This window comes from Siphateles boraxobius, unplaced genomic scaffold, assembly GCF_051911475.1.
Source record: "Siphateles boraxobius isolate OS27281-9 unplaced genomic scaffold, OSU_SipBor_1 126, whole genome shotgun sequence".
In the NCBI taxonomy this organism is placed as follows: domain Eukaryota; kingdom Metazoa; phylum Chordata; class Actinopteri; order Cypriniformes; family Leuciscidae; genus Siphateles; species Siphateles boraxobius.
This window is the reverse complement of record NW_027508729.1, coordinates 2501-18017: the sequence shown is the minus strand read 5'-3', so window position 1 is coordinate 18017 and position 15517 is coordinate 2501. Positions and strand designations below refer to the sequence as shown.

Here is a 15517-nt window from a genome sequence, read left to right as displayed (position 1 = left end):
ACTGTTTTCAACATGGATAATAATCATAAATATTTCCTGAGCATCAAATCATCATATTATACTGATTTCTGAAGGATCATGTGACCCTGAAGACTGGAGAAATGATGCTGAAAATTCAGCTTTGATCACAGGAATAAATTACACTTTACTATATATTCACATAGAAAACAGTTATTTTACATTGTAATAATATTTCACTACTTCTACTGTATTTTTAATCAAATAAATACGAGAGACCATCAAAACATTAAAAATATTGTACCTACCCCAAACATTTAAACATTGTGTGTGTGTGTGTGTGTGTGTGTGTGTGTGTGTGTGTGTGTGTGTGTGTGTGTGTGTGTGTGTGTGTGTGTGTGTGTGTGTGTGTGTGTGTGTGTGTGTGTGTGTGTATATATATATATATATATATATATATATATATATATATATATAATTTATTTGTATGTATTAAAAATCTTGTTTGTCGGTTTAGTTTAACTATAATAACCCTGGTTCCTAATGACATCGTCTTCCAGGAAGTGATGTCATTTTGAAAGGAAAAAACACAGCTCAAGTATCACTATGGATATGATGAATTCTGTGATGTTTTATGCTTATTAGTTGTTTAAGCACAAAACTTTTAAATAGAAATCTTCTGAAAAGATGAACAGCTGAAAACAATTTCGATTTCAATTAAATTTCGATTAGTTGATGACTGATGCGTTATCTATTTATGAGTGACTTTTTTTGTTATAATTGTGTCTAATCTTGAGCGAAGTAAATTTCTAAACATCTGTTGGAATGCAGGGAGTTTCAGCGGGATGGGGAGCAACATAAGCATTTATTTAAACAAACAAAACAAGAGTAAATCCAAGCACAGAGCGATATATAGACAAATAAAAGGACAAAACCAGACACAGAACAAGGAACAGGTGAGGGTAATCAATCACCATGGCAACAAACAAGGGTAACTGGAAAATACAAGAAACACACAACCAGTATCTTTTCATAAAACACCTGTATCTTTTCAGAGGAATGCATTCTTGCAGCACATCCATCTTTATTTTAAAGTACAAGAGTTCAGAAGCTTTTGCACATTCTGTCTGACAGGTATGTGAACCAAAACCTTGAAGAGACGGATTATGTCGTCTGATATATATAGATAGACTTTAGGCTATTTAGGGAGTCACATCCGATTTGTGCGAGCAGAATCACTTGAACGCACATCACATGGTAATTATGACTTCTGAACTTGTATCTGTAGGCAGCGTATGACTAAAGAGGTCATGTGTGCCCTTTTAATGAGCGCTGGAGCTCCAAATGAGAGACGCGTCTGCTGACCGGACCGCATGAAGCATTCAGCAGCTGGAGGTCAGAGAGCTAATCTCTTAAACAAAGATGCTAGTTGAGAGAGTGTAATCCTTGCTTCTGTCCTGGACTTCCCTCAACCGCTATCGCCCGTGACCAAATTAGCATTTGGTTGAAGAACTGGGAACACACGTCTGTCACATTCTGCCAGGCTTTCTGATCATACTAATCCTAGCAGAAACGAGTTATTAGAGAGCGATGATTGTTACGCTACCAGCTAAACTTGAACTAATTGCTAATTGCTTGGTAATTAAGGCGCCACCCTTAAATGCTTAATGAATTATTAAACTGAACTACCATAGAGGCATACATACATATATACATAAACTGTCAAGATTATATATATATATATATATATATATAGATGTCAAGAATAAAAATAAACAAAATTGTGCATATATATATATATATATATATATATATATATATATATATATATATATATATATATATGCACTCACCTAAAGGATTATTAGGAACACCATACTGTGTTTAACCCCCTTTTACCTTCAGAGCTGCCTTAATTCTATGTGGCATTGATTCAACAAGGTGCTGAAAGCATTCTTTAGAAATGTTGGACCATATTGATAGGATAGCATCTTGCAGTTGATGGAGATTTGTGGGATGCACATCCAGGGCACGAAGCTCCCGTTCCACCACATCCCAAAGATGCTCTATTGGGTTGAGATCTGGTGACTGTGGGGGCCATTTTAGTACAGTGAACTCATTGTCATGTTCAAGAAACCAATTTGAAATGATTCGAGCTTTGTGACATGGTGCATTATCCTGCTGGAAGTAGCCATCAGAGGATGGGTACATGGTGGCCATAAAGGGATGGACATTGTCAGAAACAATGCTCAGGTAGGCCGTAGCATTTAAACGATGGCCAATTGGCACTAAGGGGCCTAAAGTGTGCCAAGAAAACATCCCCCACACCATTACACCACCACCACCAGCCTGCACAGTGGTAACAAGGCATGATGGATCCATGTTCTCATTCTGTTTACGCCAAATTCTGACTCTACCATCTGAATGTCTCAACAGAAATCAAGACTCATCAGACCAGGCAACATTTTTCCACTATTCAACTGTCCAATTTTGGTGAGCTCTTGCAAATTGTAGCCTCTTTTTCCTATTTGTAGTGGAGATGAGTGGTACCCGGTGGGGTCTTCTGCTGTTGTAGCCCATCCGCCTCAAGGTTGTGTGTGTTGTGGCTTCACAAATGCTTTGCTGCATACCTCGGTTGCAACAAGTGGTTATTTCAGTCAAAGTTGCTCTTCTATCAGCTTGAATCAGTTGGCCCATTCTCCTCTGACCTCTAGCATCAACAAGGCATTTTCGCCCACAGGACTGCCGCATACTGGATGTTTTTCCCTTTTCACACCATTCTTTGTAAACCCTAGAAATGGTTGTGCGGGAAAATCCCAGTAACTGAGCAGATTGTGAAATACTCAGACCGGGCCGTCTGGCACCAACAACCATGTCACGCTCAAAATAGCTTAAATCACCTTTCTTTCCTATTCTGACATTCAGTTTGGAGTTCAGGACATTGTCTTGACCAGGACCACACACCTAAATGCATTGAAGCAACTGCCATGTGATTGGTTGATTAGAAAATTGCATTAATGAGCAATTGAACAGGTGTTTCTAATAATCCTTTAGGTGAGTGTGTGTGTGTATATATATATAAAACAAAAGCATTACCATGAAAAACACCAATGTCAAATAAGTACATTAATAATCATAATTACAAATAAATTATTATAATAAAATGTAATGTATAATGGTGTTTATATATATTCTTGACAGTTTATGTATATATTTGTATGTATGTGTATATGTGTTTAAATATATATATATATATATATATATATATATATATATATATATATATATATATGTCAAGAATAAAAATAAACAAAATTGTGTGTATATATATACATGCATACAAATATATAGATAAACTGTCAAGAATATATATATATTAACACCATTTTAAATAACATTTTATTATAATAATTTAGTTGTAATTATTATTATTAATGTAATTATTTGACATCGGTGTGTTTTATGGTAATGCTTTTATTTTATAAAAGCTAAATGAGAGGCAGTTTGTGACAAACTACATCCTTCATCTGTGGTAAAACCACTGCAACTTTAGTGCTTGGTGACATTCAGTTCATCAGAAGTGAGTGTACTTCTCTGAAATCTGATTTACCAGTTTTAGCATCTAATAAAGCCGTGCTGTGTGGTGTTACGGGAAGTGTGTTGAGACGGCCGCCATAAACAGCTCGAGTGTGTGACGGGAATCTCTCTTCTACGTGCCAGAAGCTTTGAAGATGCTGTATTATTCCTCACTTATATACCATCCAGCCCAAACTCACCAACGTGAAGAAAAATCAAGGTTCTTTACTGGCATTGATAGTTCCATGAACATCCATGGAACCTTTGAAAAGAGTTCTTCAAACTAAGAATAAATGGTTCTTTCACTGAAAGGTTCTTTGAGGAACCAAAAATGTGTTTTCTTTGGTATCGTTGCAAAAAAAACCTTTTGGAACCTTTTATTTTTAAGAGTATAGCAAGTTACTGTAGCAACTGATACTAAAATTAAACTAGACAGATTTATAGTGTTAGCGATCAACACATCTTAACTTAGTCAAATGATGCATCTCTCGGTCATCTGAGTGTCTGGCCTTCACCTCAGTGTTCCCGGCCCCTCAGCTGTTGCTGTTACCAGGGTAAGAATAGACGTCAGCTGCAGGTCCTGGCCCAAACTCACATGAGTCATTACAGTCACTGGTGAGAGACGAACACTGAACAAATCAATTCTACGTTTGCTCACCAATATGCAAAATGATCTGAATGTCTCTTGAATTTTCAGCCAGTAATTCACTTCACAAAAACCATGTTATTTCAAATTAACCATTTTTAATGTCAACTGGGTTGTATTTTCTTTAATTTTGTTGATTTTCATGTTTTTTTAGGATGAGGGTGTCCATGATCTTGAATTCGGTCAAATTTGACACGCTTCTACTAAGTTACAGATGAATTTGGGCTAACATACTGTAGAGTTTGATTGGACACAAAAAACTTTGACATCAACAGAAAAAGATATGGTAAGCATTTTCTTCCATTTAAAAAAATTCTAGTTGTGTTTGAACTGTGTCCATTTATATAGGTAGTTGAATTTTATAATTTTCATATTTGACGTTTTTTCCCCCTCCCTCATAATACATTTTTTAAAGTATCTTATACTCACCAAAGCTGCATTTATTTGATTAAAATACAGTAAAAACAGTGAAATATTATGCCATTGTAAATCAGCTGTTTCTATGTGAATATATAGTAAAGTGTAATTTATTCTTAAGCTGAATTTTCAGCATCATTACTCCAGTCTTCAGTGTCACATGATCCTTCAGAAATCAGTATAATATGATGATTTGATGCTCAAGAAACATTTGTGATTATTAGGCGCCTAAAGGCTCCTATTGTATCTGTTAATTTTCTTCTACTACTTCTTCTTCAGTCCATAGAACCGCTTGCGGTAAAATGATGAAATTTGGCACGCAGATAGAGGACAGTCTGAACATTAAACACAACAAATTTGGAGTCTCTAACCCAATCCCTCTAGCGCCATCCACTGTCCAAAGTTGATCTTACATTTATGCTTATAACTTTTGAACTGTAAAGAACTAGTCGTCAAATTTTTCCGCCATGTTGAATTTTCCAAAACTACTGTTTTGAGCTAGACTGTTCATCTGATCAAATTGGCTCAGATCGTCTTCAAATCATTCTGGCAAAAAGCTATTAAAAGTTTTTTTTAGAAAAACCCAACCGTTCTCTAATAACGCACAAACGAATTCGACAAAGATCACGCCAAATTGGATGCGAGGCTATATCTCCGCAACGCTTTAACATATTGAGATGAATCTTGGTACATGTCATCACAAGTATGACTTGAGGCTGCATGCAGCGTTTCAGCACAGCGCCACCTACTGGTCAGGAGATATGAAAAATACATTTTTTTGCTTATAACTTCTGAATGGGTTGCCCAAAAACCATAAAACTGGTCTCTTTTAATTCAGTGCAGCATATCGAGTTGAATGATACCCAATTATCCCATATCGGCCATTTTAAAAGCTTTTTGATAGACCAAACTTTTCTCAAATAATGCATCAACAAATTTGATGGCCTGGCGCCAAGCTGATTCTGAGGCTGTAACTCTGCAGCGCTTTGCTATATTGACACCAAACTTTGTATGTGTCATTTTCTCCTCACACTGATCACACACAACCACACTGGCAACAGCGACCACCTATTGGTCAAAAGTGATAAGCAATTTAATCATTACTCTGGATTGTATTTGTGATTTTTCAGCCATTTTGAGCAAAATAATAATAAAAAAAAATTTATCACTCATTGCTGCAGTTGGTCTGATGCTTCTATAACTGTGCTTGGCCCCTTAATTGCTCTTTGCACTATATTTAAATCATCAATCAGAACGTTTAAAATCCTCATTTTGCTTTATTGGTGTAAAACTGTTCAGGTTTTTATCGTCTGGCAGAAAATCAAAAGCTGAACATCTCACAACTTTACATTACAAAGGAGCTATTTTTATAACTGCGCGACTGATGTTCTTTATTACGAGCAGTAATGCCTCTTTGGCTAAAGGGCAACGGATAGAGATCTTTTATAGATCCCACATGGGAACATTAAGGATTCTCAGAAGACACACACTCTTTAGATGGAAAATGATGTTTCTGCAGTTCTAACGCTAAACCTGTGAATGATTTCAGGACTGTGTCGCCTCCAGCTGTCTGCTGAAAGCCCAGAACATGCCCAGGACTTCATATGAGAACATACACCTGTCCCACAGCTTTCTCGCTTAGATCAGCAGAGTTAAACGAGGCCAAATATGAGCTGTGTCTTTAAAAGGAACAATATGTCATGAAGCCAACAAAGAATCCGTACTGTAATGACATGTTACATCCAAGTGGAAAATCTTTCTAGCGTCGCTTTTGTCTGGTGAAAAGTTCTGTGGGCGTCTACGACTGAACTAGAGACGTATGTCATCATAGTAAACACAATAAAGCTTGGAAACGAGTCTCGGATGACGACTCCTGCAAACACCAGGCTATATTTGTGCTGTTTGACTGTTGAATAATGGATGACATCTGAGGATGGTGGAGCCAACGGAGAACAACTGCACACGCTTTACTCTGAGATAATTGACCACTTTCACTGTTGGGAAACATGATAACATTTTAGTTGAAATAGGATCTTGATCATGGCGGTCAGGAATTTGCATTTGGCACGATGAATCAAGGGTTTTATGAGTAAATCATTCACAAAGTGTTTCCTTAATGCAATTTTAAATGGGACGATGGCGCTTGTATATAAAAACACGGCTGTCGTAGATCATTAGATTGTATTAATGTCACCCACATTCTTTTTAAATTTTAAACTGTAAAACAAATCCTAAAATGATCACTTATAACCATTAACATGTAAGTTTGTAAGGTGTGGCAAATGAAATAAGTCAAAGATCTAAAATTACTGTAAAAAATAAATTCTGCCCTAATTTTTTAAATAGAATTAACTTAACTGTTTAAGTCATTTAAACTTAAATTACTTTAAACTGACTTTAAAAAAACATTTAACCTTGTATAACTTAAAGTTGAAAATAGCTTAACTTATTTTGATCAGTTAAAGCAATGTAAAATCATAACTTATTGTCTTTTTTTTTTTTAAATACTTAAATAGCCAAAAAGTTTGCAAATGTGTTTTATGTTGAGTATATCATATTTGATCCATCAAGCTTTTGTGGCTCATATAGTCTGATATTCTGAGAATATGAAGGAAAAAAATGTATTCAGAGGCCCAAACTGAGCAAAACTATGAAATTTGGTGCTGATGCTTATATTAATATGGACAAAAGTGAGATGAGATTCTGCACAAATCTGAACAAATAAACCTTCCTCAAAAGCCTGATTATCATATTTGAGACTCATGATTTTTCTGATAAATGATGTATGGATAATCAAGTAAACCTGCTTCATTACATTTAAAATATAACTAACAATATCAAAGTTATTCTTATGTTTACTTGATAAAAATCAAGATTTGACAGCAGAAAGACATGTGGAACTAGGATGTTTGTACAATACACTACGACTTTTACTTGATGAAAGAGTGTAAACGGACGATCAGACGACAGAAGGACTGGAAGAGATTATGTGTGACGGCAAGTTTTGATCATTTTAGGTCTCAGAAATTTGTGTATCAGATATGATACAGTAGGCTCAATAGGGTTATGGATAAATGTTTATTAAAAACGCCAACCTAATCAAACAACCAACCGTGTAAAGAACCATAATAGAGATGCATGTTTTACAAACACCACTAATAAATGTGGAGAACATGTTTTACATTCATGTGCATATAGGTATATGCAATGTTAGTTATCAAACAGATGTTGTAAGTGCATTTTCTTGGTTTACTTTGATTGTTTTTCACCCTGTTGAAATGATTGTCCAGGGAAAATGTGAAGACAGTCTGTGGTTTCCATCCAGCGTCTCCGGTATTCCCTAATCTCACTGCATTTCCGCTTCCGGAAGAGTTCTGTTCCCATGCTGGATATAAACGCACACTTCCTCCCGTTTTAGTCCAGTTGCTCCTAATTTCTCTCAGAGCTGGATGTGTTGTGCAGCCAGCGAGTGTTTACAGTCAACCAATAATACAGTCACTGCATTATATCACACAGGTCAAGATTTATATTTAGGGTCCCACTTTATATTTAGTGTACTTACATCGAAAAAATAAGTACAATGTACGTATTGTGTTGATGTTTTATTGTAAAACACTTACTGGTGAGGTTATGGACTGGTAAAGTGTAAGTGTTGGTTTAAGGTGTAAGGGAATGAGGTTACAGTTTATTCTAAGGTGTCATTGTTAGAGTGTAATTATATATTTAAGTACTGAGTGATATTAATAAACTACATGTACTTACTATAGGGTTGGTTGAGGGTTAGTTGCATGTAATTATGCATAATTTACTGTTATTACTGGCTGGTAAGTACATATGTAAAAAGGACACTGTAAAATAAAGTGTTACAGGGAAGGGTCGACAGTGTAATTACAAATGTAATTACATAAATTAATTACAGCTGTAATTACATGCAGGTATTTTCAAAATATAAGTACAATGTAAAAACATGTATGTACACAATAAGTCAATTGTATCAAATTATTAATTTCAATGTAGGTACATAGTACTTAAAGCCATTTAATATAAAGTGGGACCATTTGACATTTTAAAGTAACATTTTCCAACACATTTCCGTGATGATAACACAATTGATCGGCCGGCCAATAACGAGTGTGTTTGGGAAATGTCCCGCTCCTTACCATAACACACTACTAACTAACTCAACCAGGCCCCGCCCCTTTATTCTGCGCATTAATTATTATAATGAGGAATATTGTGACGTGTTCGTTCCCGGAAGAAACTCAAGATACAATGGAGGCGTTTCAGGAGTTCAGAAACACTGACACTGATATAGAGGAGAACTCACTTTTTCAACACGCTTCAGATTCCCAGGTCTGGCGGGAGAAAGTGGAAGTGTCTTCACTTCTCAGTAGACGTGTGAAATGTCTCCGAGTCGTTTTAAGTGAAGTGTGAGCGCCGACAGAGGAGTGTGAACTCTCTCCTAGGGCGGATCTTCTTCTCCATGAAAGATGGGAAACCTTCCTGAACTTGACCGCCGCTTCATTGCTTCAGTCAGAGTGCCATAAACACCATATAGCTGTCTAAGAGCTGAGTTTGAAACTGGAGAGGACACACATGTGAGGTTGTAAGTGACTTTGTCTAAGGAGAAAAATCTTTAAAGCAAAGTGCATTTCAGTGATATTAGAGATATTGTAGATTTGGAAGTGACACGATTCTAGAGGACGAACTTCAGAGAATCTCAGACTGTTCTTGTTCTTTAGTTTAGTAAAAGTACACTGCAAATAAGTGTTTTCTTACTCAGTGTTTTTGTCTTGTTTCCAGTCCAAATATCTAAAAATTCTTAAATCAAGATGCATTTACTAGATGAGTAAAATGATATAAGATATTATGTCCTGTTTTCTGGGGGAATTGATGCTTAAAAAAGCAAAATAATCTGCCAATGGTGTAAGAAAAATAATCTTAATTCAAACAGAAACAACATTATTTTTCTTTCCCGATTGGCAGATCATTTTGCTTGTTTTAAGCAAAAACTCACTTCATTTTGATCAATTTCCCCAGAAAACAAGACTTAAAATCATATTTAATTGTACTACTTTAGTAAATGCATCTTGATTTAAGAAATGTTTGATATTTGAACTGGAAACAAGACAAAAACACCGAGTAAGAAAAGCATTATTTTTTGCAGTGTCTGATTCAGCAGATTCTCAGAGCTGCTGTCTGGGAGCTCATCTATGAATCACGGTTAACAAGCACGATAAAGATCTTAATCTAACAAGGAAATTCAAAGAAAACCACCATCCACGTTCTACTTATCCCACTAGTCAGAATTCCCAAACCTCGTTAAAATGCCTCCAATCTTCACTGCATCGTGCTGGGATCAAATGGAAAGCAAATGGAGACTTTGGCTTGAGAAAAAGAGATTTTAGAAGAGATTTACCATGATATTTACAATAAAAGGTCAGAGGTCTCAATTTAACCCCAAACATTTGTCATTATCATTTCCCTGACTGTGACACCCGTTTCTGCCCGAATTTTTTTTTTAACTGTTAGGGGGGAAATCTAGGACAAAGTTGCTTCAATGAGACACCGCTGTCTCTCCAGCCATGACTGAGAAACCTACATGGTTACACTTTATTTCGATAGTCCACTTTAGACATTCTACTAACTATAAGTAACTTTCGAGCTACATGTCAACTAACTGTCATTAGAGTATTAGTGGACTTTCTGCTTAACATCTGATTACACTGCAAAACATGCTTTTCTTACTCAGTATTTTTGTCTTGTTTCCAGTCCAAATATCAAACATTTCTTAAATCGAGATGCATTTACTAGATGAGTAAAATGACAAGATATTAAGTCTTGTTTTCTGGGGAATTAAATCAAAATTAAGTGAGTTTAAGGGTAGGCAAATATAAGCCTCGGCTTCAGCCTACTCCTTTTTTTTTCTTTTTTTTTTTGGTTATTTCATTGTAAATTTACCAAAAAAATAAAAATAAATAAATCGATCAAAGTTTATGCTTTAAAAAAGCAAAATTATCTGCCAATGGTGTAAGAGAAAAAATAATGTTTCCGTTTGAATTCAGATTGTTTTTCTCACCCCATTGGCAGATCATTTAGCTTTTTTTAAGCATCAACTCACTTAATTTTGATTAATTCCCCCAGAAAACAGGACATAATATCTTATCTCATTTTACTCGTCTAGTAAATGCATCTTGATTTAAGAATTTTTAGATATTTGGACTGGAAACAAGACAAAAACACTGAGTAAGAAAAGCATTTTTTGCAGTGTAACACTTTATTTTGTTGGTCCCCCAACAGATATTATACTGACTATAAATAACTTGGCAACTACAAGTCAACTTATTCTACTAACCCGAACGTTAACACCTAACCCTGACCTAACAGTGTACTATAGTAAACTAATACTCTAATGAGAGTTAGTTGACATGTAGTTGAAAAGTTACTTATAGTAAGTAGAATGTCTAAGTGGACTATGAGCTTTGAGCTTGTCAACTTTCGAACACTTCCAGAAATAGTTGAAAATGCATTATGAGAAGTGCACTAGCCAGACGGGATTTAAAGACGCTTTGCTTTGAAGACGTAAATATTAATACCAGGTGTAAACAAGGCCTGAAGAGTAAAAACTTTATTTGACACTTTCAAAACATTGATTGTTTTTGCAGCCCAAGAAGGAGCACAAGCAATATTTTTTCGGGCTTGACTTTGTCCATTGTACACTCATAAAAATGATTTTCTGGTGAAGATACTACAGAAAAAAAACAGTAATTTACATGAAAAGTTAGAAAAAAAAGTAAATTCTATATTATTACTCAATTCAAGCGTGTATAAATGAAAGCGTAAATATCGACGTTATAAAATCAATCAAAGTTACTCAACTTTTCTGATACTGTTCCCATCATGCACTGGGTCTTGAATAATTAATGAGGTTGATTTTTCACTGTTTTCCAGCTGTATTTACACTGTTTTATCATTGCTTTTGTTGTTAGGATTAGTAACTTGCCATTTTGTGACATTTGGATTCATTTTGTACTCAAAATGACACATTCAAACACAAAAAACAATCCATGAAATTTTTCCATCATTGTGTATGGTCTACCAAGTATTGAGGTCTCTGCGTTCACAATAACATGATGTTTGAAACGTAGATATGATGTCTCACACAAAATATTTTTTATAATTAGTATTTTATTGAATTTTGAGCACCACTTACATTGTAGTCAACATTACATTTGACATCTTAACATATATCCCATGGTGATGATACGTTTTTGAAAAAAAACTAAAAAGATTAAACCAAAATAGGAAATAAAAATCAGAAATAAATAAATGAATTAAATAAAATAATAATACATAAATATACAGTTTTACAATCTCTCACCTGGTAGCAATATATTGTACGATAGATTTGTGTCTCACACAAAATCTGTTGTATTAATTACTTATTTGTTTCTAAGTAAAGCATAAACTTTAAAAGTTAGGGTTTAATTCAATGTTATATTGTTTGGGTGAAATGTATTGCAAAGGAAACTTCAACTAAATATTACTAGATATTTACTTGATATTACTAGATATTACTCAGCCTTTTTATTAGCCAAGTTAAAATTACTTATTTTCTTTGTTACTTTCGTTTAATTTAGGTAAGTAGATTTGACTTAATTCCATATGTGAAATTTACTTTAAAAATATTCGTGCAAAAACTTGCCAAAGAAAAATTAAGTGAATTTGACTTATTGTTTTCTTCATTGTACATCTGCTTGTAAGACAACCCGAATATTGACTGAATATTGACTAAACCACATTAGTCTCCCTATATATATATATAGTGTGGGCTGCACAGTCTTGAGTTACAGAGTCTTGCTATGCCTTGTGGGAGTGTTTCTGAGTGTGTGTTACTGTGTTTTGGATAGTAATGGCTGAAATTAAGCTTTTCGAAAGCAATATCCATCTGGTCCCCAGACAGCAACATAGTGTCGGCACACATCCGGCCCACATCCGGTACGCTTTGAATCCGCATGTAGCAGATGTGGCCCGGATCCGGGCCGACACTATGTTGCTGTCTGCAGTGTAAATGCACAAACATGCATAAAAACACAGTTTACGAACCAATTACAAATGGTGTCATCTATTAAACGCAGTAAAACAAATCAACTAATACCACTAAATATAAAGCTTTCTGACACTGGTGGTTCACACAGAGATCATCATCCATTTGAAACGTTTCGAAACCGTTACGACGTAACAAAGCCTCGTGTATTTCAATCACGTGGCATTGGCAGTTTAATACGCGTTCCTGGTTTGAAAAGGTTTGGAAGATTTTATTAAGCATTGTTTCGAAAGCTTCCCGTGTAGTTTTGGATGTGTGATATGAATGTGAGCGTGCATTTACTCATCTCACTCGCACAAAAATACATTCAAGATTCCTCGAAATTAATAGAAACAGTGAAATGCAAACTCTGAGTATTAATACACAGATAAACTTCCCCCAGTTTCACAGACAAGGCTTAAACATATCAGACTAAAATGCATGTTTGAGCTTTTTTAACTGAAAGCAACTTGCACTGACATATCTTAAAATATCTTAAAATATGTCAGTGCCATTGTTTTTTTTTTTTTTTTTTTTTTTTCAAGATGCACATCAGTAATGTTTTTTCTAGGGCATGTTTATAAAAGCTCATTAAATGTCATAATCGAACTACGGCCTAATCCTGGCTTAATCTAAACCCTGTCTGTGAAACCAGGCCTTTATGTATTTATTCTCACTTTATTGACCCATGTCTTTGCTGTATATCCAATTTATCTATACTAATAAAGCAGAAACGACTGTAGATGAACATCACACGTGTGATTCAGTTTTTTGTTTTTAATGCTTAAGTAAGCATATTGAACTTGGTTCTTCTATGATCCAGAAAGGAGTTGCATTTTCTTCGGCCTTAGGCTTATTAATTTAACTTTTTCTGCCTTTATTTGCCAAAAATATAACTTTTTTGTTGTGAAAAAAACAGGTGAGAAAAAATAACAACGCATTACATTTTATAAAAAGTAGCAGTTACTTTTTAGCGAGTAGCGTAACGCATTATTGTAACACATTACTTGTCAAAGTAACTTTATGGTATTTGGCAAACTTGTTTGTTAAAAATAAAAAACTGGTGGTCCAAGAATTACCCACTTCACCTATATGAAACAATCTGTATTGTATCTAACCCTAATATAAATAAAGGCGGCTTGACTTGAGTCAAAATGGTTTGACGAGTGCAGTTTTCTATGTCTGTTAAAAGTGCATTTGGGGAACTTTTAAAGCTTCGCTAGCATAAAGATAAGCTCAAAGTCATGAAAGAAAACCCTAAATTTACATGGATTCGTTTGGCAGACGCTTTCATCCGAAGTGACTTACAGTGCATTTATTAGTGTGCATTTTCGCTGGGAAATGAACCCTTGACATTGGCGTTGCGAACGTCACGCTGATCTACATCTGAGCAATAAAGTTCCCCTCAGTCTCCAGTTGCAGTCTCTTTGCTGTTTTCTACTCCGTCATGAGATTATATCCATGAGACGTGGCTTTGTGCATCAGTGCTCTTCACTTTTATGTTGCTGATGTTTTTCCAAAGCTCTTCTTTCTTCTCGAGCGTGAGATCGTCTCTGTGGGTCAGCGGTGTCTCTTCTCATCTTGTTTTGTCTCTTTTCATCGCTAATAATCAGTGATTCTGAGATATTCTGAGATTATTTGAGCTCTGTCTACGTCAATGAAGTAATTGTCCTTCTAACTCTAATTGCAGTAAATGGATGGACGACGAATGATGAGAAGAAACTCTCTGCACTGCAAAAATGATGTTCTTCCTCCTCAGTATTTTTGTCTTGTGTTCCAGTACAGACATCTTAAGTTTCTTCAATCAAGATTCAAGTATTAACTCACGGGCCTTTACCAGAGCGAGTTTCATGCTTTGCTGTAATGGTTTGCAGATCATGAGAACAGACACTGGAAATGTAAACATGTGAAGATGTTTTGGCTGTTCAAGCACTTTCTTGTATCTCAGATTGACTGAAGAGTGAAACTTTCTGTGACACTTTCCATATATTATAGGCTATATGTCTGCCCGACACTGAACTACCATCCGTGTCCGTGGGAAATGTGGAATTTCAAGATTTAAAATATATTTAGAAATATTAAAACATATTAAAAAATATTATATTTAATATTTATATGTAATTATATAATATAAAATATATTTATAAATATATATAGATACATTTTGTCTGAGTTGGATACATTAAAGTTTTTAGATATTTAAACAATTATTAATCATTATTAATCATTATAAATTATTTAAATAATTATTATCTTTTTACATTTTTTTGAAAGGAGGTCCGAGTTGCACACATTTAAGTTTTTGTATATTTTTCTTATATGAAAATAAAAAAAAATAATTATTATTTTAACATTTTCATATAAGAAATTTATTTTTTAATATTATTATTATTATTATTATTATTATTATTATTATTATTATTATTATTATTATTATTATTATTATTATTATTATTATAAAAGGGAGGCCTGAGTTAGACATTAAAGATTATAAATATATTTTAAATATTAAATATAACATTTTGAAATGTATTTTTTTAGATTGTCAGATGAGAAATATTTTCTTACTTATTTTTTTTAGTTGGAGATATTAAAGATTTTAAATATATATTTTTTAAAAGTTAAATATAATATTAATTCGTAAAATATATTTTTATAAGAAATATTTTTAAATAGCTGAAATATAAATATACAGTAAGAATTATAAATAAATGAAATATAATATTTTTTTAAATTTATCTTGAAAATAAATATTTTAAATAGTGTTTTTTAAAGGAGGTCTGAGCTGGACATTAAAGATTTAAAATTTGTTTTTAAATATTAAAACATAAAAT

At 34.2% G+C, this 15517-nt stretch overlaps 1 long non-coding RNA gene across 1 annotated transcript; it reads left to right on the top strand.

Moving 5' to 3' along the window:
- The first annotated feature begins 885 nt into the window (after window positions 1–885).
- Window positions 886–7349, top strand: LOC143733633 (uncharacterized). The gene is made up of 4 exons (XR_013201561.1): window positions 886–1092; window positions 1247–1353; window positions 4335–4466; window positions 6147–7349. It is a non-coding gene; the product is annotated as an uncharacterized LOC143733633 (long non-coding RNA).
- Window positions 7350–15517: the final 8168 nt, after the last annotated feature.